At 28.9% G+C, this 8376-nt stretch overlaps 1 long non-coding RNA gene and 1 other non-coding gene across 2 annotated transcripts; both read left to right on the top strand.

Annotated features, from left to right (window-relative positions):
- The first annotated feature begins 1327 nt into the window (after positions 1–1327).
- On the top strand, positions 1328–3343 carry LOC145107912 (uncharacterized). The gene is made up of 2 exons (XR_013708019.1): positions 1328–1445; positions 2793–3343. It is a non-coding gene; the product is annotated as an uncharacterized LOC145107912 (long non-coding RNA).
- A 2946-nt stretch (positions 3344–6289) lies between these two features.
- Positions 6290–6373, top strand: TRNAL-CAA (transfer RNA leucine (anticodon CAA)). The gene has a single exon. It is a non-coding gene; the product is annotated as a tRNA-Leu (tRNA).
- Positions 6374–8376: the final 2003 nt, after the last annotated feature.

Raw genomic sequence — 8376 nt, forward strand, 5'->3', positions numbered from 1 at the left:
GTTTTATGGGAAGATATTTTAAACTCTTTAGACAATAGATTTTGATAAAATAGTGGTTACTTGATTTTTTTTTTAATTCTTCTATTATTTCTATTTATTTGAAGGGATATTTACCCCATTGACTAAGTTTGTCAAATATGCACCAAAGAAAACCCAAACCAAGGCAAATGGTAGCAAGTATGTTTGGGAGCCAAAATATGATGATGGCTTATATGAGACAAAGCGGGTGTGTGGAGGGTTTTGGTAGGACTAGTGTTTGAATGTGATGGTGGTGGATGATGTTTTCAATGGTCCTAGTGGGTGCCAATGGCGATTTCAAGGGTGGGGGTAACTGGCGTTGGTGTTTTAGGTGAAATCAGTGATATCAAGAGTGTGAATGGAGGTGTGATGGGGTAGGTGGGGCCATTTATTCAATATCTTCCCTAATAAATATAGAATTTTACCACATGGCATGTTCTCCTTTATTTTGACAAATATCAATTTCTGGTAATTTACAATTAAATCATTTCCACTTGTCAGTATAAGACAATGCCACCTAATAAAAATGTATATGATCTAATTTAAGTAAATTAAATAAATCAAGCAATTCAATCAATTTTTTTAAACATATATTAGGAAAGTGTTCAATCAATCTTCAATTTAGTTATGATCCTCCAATAATCAAGCATCGATTATATTGTTTCTTTACAAATTTAAGCTTGATTTCATTAATCATTCATATTTCAAAACTTTCACTTAATTTGCTTCAAAACTTTTACTTGATTTCCTTTAAATCGGTCAATGAAATATTTTCGTTTGTATATAAAAAAAATTACGTTGAAATGGGATATTTAGACAGTGAAGGAAACCTTGCCAATAAGACATTTAATGTTGTATTCAAAGAAGTATTTGGAAATTTATGATTTTTAAAAATTATTTAGAATATTTCATTAATGATTTTTTTATATATTTGGGTTCAATTACATACTTATTCAATAAAGTCTTTACTTATATATATTGTATTAATTTAATAATTGGTTGATATTCAAAATTTTATATTATTTTTTTAACAAACTCATAAAGTTTCAAATAAATATAAGGAAAAAGCAAAAAGTGAAGTAAAATAACCTAGGCATTTTTGTCATTTCACACCTCATTAAAGGTGGGACCCTTATGGTAAATGAGTAAAGGACCAATCTTGTTAGATTTTGAAATCAAGAGGACCGTTAGAAACAATTTTTCAAAATATGGATTAAAACTTCAGATTAGTGTGAACCATAAGGACCAAAGAAATATAATTTAGTCATTTCACACGTCAATAAAGCGTTTTTTTGGTTGGGAAAGAACCTTGAAGCCTTCGATCCCAACGCAAAAGAAAACCCCAACATTCTCATTCTCGCCACCCCCTTCGTTCTTCGTCGTCTGCTGACTTACTGCTCATCTTTATTGGCCTTGTCTCTCTTCAGGTAAAAAAAAGGCATATCCTTACAAGTTAGGTTGTCTTGTTGTTGGACAATTTTACTTACTAATCACAGATCACAGATCGCATATCACATCACAATCATTTGTTTTTTCATTAAAATTTTATTTATTTTATCTACTTTTGTTTAGTATTCCATATCAGTTAGTATATTTTCTAATCGTAAACAAGTTTTTTTTATTTGATTCGTTTTGAATAATCTTATCTGCTTCTTAATGGTAACTCAACAAACTTCAATATCCAATTGTAGTAATTCTAAATTTCCTGTTCCAGATCAGTTGAAGCCAGATTAGGATTTGATAGTAAATCAATCAGTTAATGCTCTGTTTAATGTAAATAACCAACAGTTAAGACCTAAAAATAAAGGCCATATTCGCTTCTCCATCATTTAATTGAACTTAAAATCATTATTCACTGTTACAGAAAAAGTAAAACTTGAGACATAATACATATTTTAGCCTTGCAACAAAAAACTTTGCTAATTAAAAAAAAATCATCAACTTAAATTCTACTAAATTTTTATTAATGTTTCGGTTAATTTGGTTAATTCAGTTTTGGTTCGGTTTTTTGGTTTTTATGCTGACACTTATCTGTAATAGTGCTTAGGCTAAATTACATATACGGTCCCTGTGGTATGTCAATAGTTACAGATCCCGTCCCTAAAATTTTCTTTTTGAAACTCTAACCGTCTATATGGTTATTTTTATTGCACCCATGCTTAAATATTTGGCGGTTAAAGTAATGTAAAATATCTAATTTACCCCTGCTTAAATATTTGTTAGTTTTTTTAAACTTTTATGCCCTCATCTCCTCTCTCTATTTTAGTTATTGATCTTGTAAGACACATACAATCACAAAACAATATAAATCCCCTGCTACACTTTGCTGAATCCAGACTGTTTCTGCTTGAAATAAGAAAATCCAGCAGCTTCTATGCTTAGATGCTTAAGCTTGATTCTCATGCATCCCTTGAACACAAAGCAACCAAATTTAGCGCTAATTAAACTGTAAATTGGCATTTTAACAAAAAATCAAAATCACTTAAAACACACATAAACATTATGCACTACATAGTTCCAAAATCAACTTGACGTTAGAAGTTTGGGGATAAAATTTGGCATATTAAGACAGTGAGAGTTAATATAATGAACTTTAAACATTTCTTAGGCATATTAATTCACATGGCAAAGTTCGGAGGTGCATATGTAATGCATTATAATCACTTAAGTTATATTTTATTCAAACGTATCATTATTATTATCGAGGTTTAAGTTTTTCGTTGAGATTTAAGTTGCATATTATAAATGTTAATAATTTTGGATTTTATGTAAAGACATTTTGTACTGGATCCTGACATCAAGCACACGTGAGGCATTTTGTACTGGACAAGCATAATTCTTGGACAACACGATGATAAAAAGTCCGAGATAAGGAGAATTGCGAAATATCAGTACCTTCTTGGATGATGAAGAGATTGAAAAAGTGGAAGATTTGAAATTGGAATTGGAGAGTGCAATTAAGGCATCTTGGGCTTCTATTATCGTGTTGTCTTAGAATTATGCTACTTCAACATGGTGCCTCGATGAATTGGTGTTGATCCTTGAGCAGTGTATCACATCCAACCATATTGTTATCCCAATATTTTATCATGTGGAGCCCACACAATGTCCGGAAGCAACAAAGTAGCTTTGGAGATGCAATGGCTAAGCATAAAGAAACAATGAGGGAAGAGACAAATGCAAATAAAAAAGTCAACGGGCTAAAGCGATTATAGAAGTTGCTAATATAATAGGAAATGACATTAATAGAACGTAACCACTTTCTTGCCTGTATTTTCATATGCTCTTTAGTTTTGTTTGATTAACGTATGAAGTGATAATATCATCTTCTCTATATGCATTTCAATAAGTTTCCTCAATATTATCAAATAGGCATATATTTCATTTTTATGGATAAAGAAGATGCACAACATAGAATCGAAGTTTCATGTTATGTTATGCATTTATTGTGGTCATAAACTAAAATAACAGATAAGAACTGTAAAGGGATGTTCGGGTAAAATTCTGTAATTTTTACCTTTTTAGGTGCTTAGTTTTATATTATTAGTTGATAGTTATGGTTTATTGTTAATTAGTTTATTGATAAGGATCAAGGACTAGGGTTAGTTTAGGAAACTTTTGTATAAATAGGTCGGGAGGCAGAAATTGAGTTTAGAAAAACGGGGAGATTACCTACTTCTCGAATTGTAGGTACTATATTGTATTATTATTATTATTATTATTATTATTACACTTTAGTTATATTTAAAAAAGAGTTCAGTCCCATTCGTTTTAGTTCGCATTAAATATTTTGTTTTCGTGTCTTATGAATAATGACGTGATCCATTACCCAATTTCTTTAAATAAATGGATAAGACCCATTTAATATAATAGACGGATCATAACATAATTCTTTTAAATAGCTAGATCATATGGCCCAAATACACCCATTTGCTACACGGATTGACTATTTAAAATAACAAAAATGATACATAGTAAGTGACATGCTATATAAGAATAAACAGTAAAATTCCAATTTGTTTGGATTGCGATGTTGTAATTTGGTGTTGTTTTTTTCAAAAGGAGATGTGATAGAAAGACATAAAAGTATAGTGCTATAATAAACAAATAATAGAAGTACATTGTCATTTCTTGCCAATTTTCATTTCACCGGACTACACTTGCGATCAACCAATTGGGCGGATTTTACTCGCATTTAAATACACACACGCAAACAATCACAATTTGAGAAATATAGATGGCCCCTATGCATAACCATTAAAATACATTGGTATAATGTAACAAAAAGTTTTAAATGATATTTTGTGTGCAACATATTCATCGTTAAGCAAAGAAGGGAAAAAAAATTAGATTTTGACAAGTACTCCTATGTTATGTGACTTTTTGTACTTTAATTTACCAAAATAATAGTAATATAACAATTTATTGTGAAAGTACATTGCTTTAGTGAGAGGAATGGTTCATGTTAGTATTTTGTTGGAAAAAAAACTTTGAAGAACCTATTAAAATGGTTCTTGTTGCTAACTTACCGTTTTTCTTTTTTGATTTTTTTGGAAGAACTCATTAAAATGTCATATATTGGAACATAATCTTAAATAGCAATGTACTTTGAAAGTACTTGCTATAATTAACATGTAGTTCATAATAGTTTAGCTTACATTCTTTACCAAGTTAACCCTAAAATAGCAATGTACTTTGGAAGTATGTTGCTATAACTGACATGAATGGTTAACATATTGCCAAATTATCAATTTTTGAATGAATTAATCACAAAAATGACCAAAATGAAACTTTGTTATTGAGAACATAATTGTAATTTCTACACTTATTAGAAAATATCACCTATTTTGCAAAATAAATTTTGTGATTTGCAAAACTCGTTTTATCTACAAATAAATATTAAAAAAGTTAAAGAAAAACAATAGCATATCATTTCACAAAAGATGAATTTCGCAAGAAACATAATTCATACTATAATTTTGCAAAATGAATGAATATGATATGATAAATTTAAAAAATGTGGGCCATTTACTTAACTCTTATTTTCATTATTTTTGTGCAAAACACATAATAAAATAAATAAATAAATAAATAAATAAATAAATAAGTTGTAGCGGTGGTCGTTCGTAAAACAATTTTACAAATTCTAATGTAAAAAAGTAAGCCCATATGGTATTAATAGGTTGAGACTTTCATTTATCTAGTATAATAAATATAGACATATATTGAAGTATAATTTAACTTTTAGATTTTAAATGTACACATTTGAACCATCTTTTTAACAAATAACAATAAGCTAGTTCTTTTTATAGTATTTGATTTTCTACGGATCCATTGTATAAAATAAAAAAGCATTTCATTCTATATTTTTATTTATTTATTTTTATGAAATATTCCACAAAAAGATATATCAATCAAATGCTTGAAGATTCATAATGATATAAATCTCATCACAAAATCATTTTCAATTGTTGTACCCTTGTCTATCATAAATAGTTAATTTCAGACAAAGAAACAACATTCGTTTTGTGATGCAACGTGTTTGAATGGTAATCTTTGCTATTGGTTTTTTTTTACTATTGTTTGAATAGCACTTGTTCTAGTATATATATATATATATATATATATATATATATATATATATATATATATATATATATATATATATATATATATATATATATATATATATATATATATATATATATATATATAGTGTTTCCTTAATTTATATACCAGCCAAACATGAACGTTTGATACTGCATTCCATCTACAAAAGCGACAATTTCAACTCGTTTTACATAAATGTTCAGTTTTAGTTTCTATTTTACATCTTTTGGGTGAAACGGATGTGAATAAAAACTTTGGCTAAATAGAGATAAACCAAACATATGCCTAAAGTTGTCGAAATGCATATAAATGTGCAAATTATCAAAATAAAATCAAGTAGTTTTGTATACGTATTTGCAAAAGTCAAGTTAGACTATGTTAATGAAACATGTTTAAAATATATATGATTTATCAATCATATATAACAGGATATGTTAAATTGTTAATGAAAGAGTTTAATACTAAAAAGCTTTTGGCCTAGCAATATTACTTATCAGGTGTCTTGGAAATGTGTTTAAGTCTTTTGGTGGATAAAATATATGATTTACAATGTGAGTTATATTGTACTAAAAAAAATGAGGGTTTCCTTATGTGTGAAAGTTAATGGTATACCACATTACGTTTCGAATATATGATATAAAACCATGATTTAAACTCATAAGTCAGGATGGCCGAGTGGTCTAAGGCGCCAGACTCAAGTTCTGGTCTTCGTGAGAGGGCGTGGGTTCAAATCCCACTTCTGACATTTAAAGAAATTACTTTTTATTGCTTTACCGTTTATGTGAGATATGGTTTTTATTGCTTTCCTGTTTCCATGACCAATTGTTTTTTATTTAATCAATTTGACAACTTATATATCAAAATCAAACCTCATTAATGCAATAGAATGTGTCATGCTCAATATATGATACCACAATACTATTAAAGTAATAATATACCTGTTTTATTTCATAACAAAACTATACAACTTTTATTTCAAAACAATCATTTATGCCCAAGAGATGACGTGTGTTAGTTCCGTCTTGGAACGAATTCAACATGTCACAAAATCAAATTACAAAGGAATTGTAATCAAGCATCTTATCAAAACATAAAACATTATAAACACATCACAATCACAAACAAAAAAAACAGGCAAAAAAAAAATTAGTTTCAACAAACAATAGTTAAACTCTCAACCACACCACAATCGTTAAGATAGGTGGATGGGAGGCCAGCCATCAAAAGATACACCAGATGGTTTGAACATGAGGATTTTCGAAGTCTGTGGCTTCCTTAAGAAAATTAAAGCACTCGCCATCAGCTCCGTTGGTACACGACCTATCCTCTAAGATATAAGTAGACATGACAATAGGACGGGTTTGGAGCGAATAGACCTTTATCCAAACCTTTTTAACAAATTTTAAAATCTGATCCAAACTCGCTCGGTAACCCACAAGGTTTTACATAATCAAGCCCATATCCTTATCCACCGAATCAACATATATTCAAACCTACCCCATAATCCATATGTTTTTTGAATAATCAAACAAATTTTACTTAATTCTTAAAATAACATTTGTTAAATAAAACAAATGTTGATTTAGTTAATGTATTACTAATTCGAGGACTTTCGATTGAAACTAAAAACACTATTATAATAACTTCCGATTGATTTTTGACTTTCGATTGGAATTAAAATCACACTTCTCATTGTGCTCTAGAGCCGCAATGCAATCACAAACAACATACAAAACACACCTTTCATTTTCCGCGCTCACCTTATTTTTTTTGGGCTAAAAAACAATACTTTCATTTTCCGCGCTCACCGTATTTTTTTTTGGGCTCAAAAACAATACTTACAACTTGGGGTTAACTTGGTTTATAGACCCTTTATCCAATTTTAATATATCTTTTTGGCACTTGCTTATTTTTAGTATTAGTTTAATTATTTTTGCCATTCACATGCAACTTGCAAGTTTGACATGAAAGCCGACTAAATTATTTTACATGTGCACGTACCATTGACTAATTTTATTCCTTAAATAGATAAAACTTATGATTTTTTTTATTATCAAATATTAGTATTGCACTAGGAAATTAAAAATATTACATGTAAAAAAGGTTATTTTATAATTTATAATAAAGGCTACTTTATAATAAAATCTTTTTTTCCAACCTAACATTTTTATGACTATATATGATTAATAGTTAACAAATCTTGATTAAATTAATGTAAATTGTGTTTTTTTAAGCTAAAAGACGTCTGAAGAGGTTTGAAGACTCTAGTCCACATCTGTACCAAGAAGATGACATAAAACATTCTTAGGTCTGCAATCTTCTAAAAAACAAACAGTCTGCAAAGGTTAATGTGTGTACACAAAAGAGATCAAAAAGATTTATAGATAAAAAACAAACACCACCTAAATAGATTTAGGTTAATGCACTAACTCCGTTATTAATTATATAAACAAATAAACGTTAAAGTTCGATTATGTTCAAGATATATAAATATAATACCCACCTAAATATCGAATACCAAGTGTTACATAAAGTAATCAACAACGAATTGTTAGCTGGCCTAAATTATTATTACGAGGAGTGTCAAATTTACTAATTAATTATATATTTTACTAATTTACAAATTAATTATATTGTTTACCAAGGGAAGAATAATACTTAGACCATCTCCAACCCATCTCCATTTTTCCCCTATAAATGGAGTAAATAGTGTTTCATCTCCAACCCTACTCCATTTTCTATCCCATT

This window comes from Lactuca virosa, chromosome 1 (assembly GCF_052849685.1).
Source record: "Lactuca virosa cultivar CGN04683 chromosome 1, Lactuca_virosa_CGN04683_v6, whole genome shotgun sequence".
NCBI lineage: Eukaryota > Viridiplantae > Streptophyta > Magnoliopsida > Asterales > Asteraceae > Lactuca > Lactuca virosa.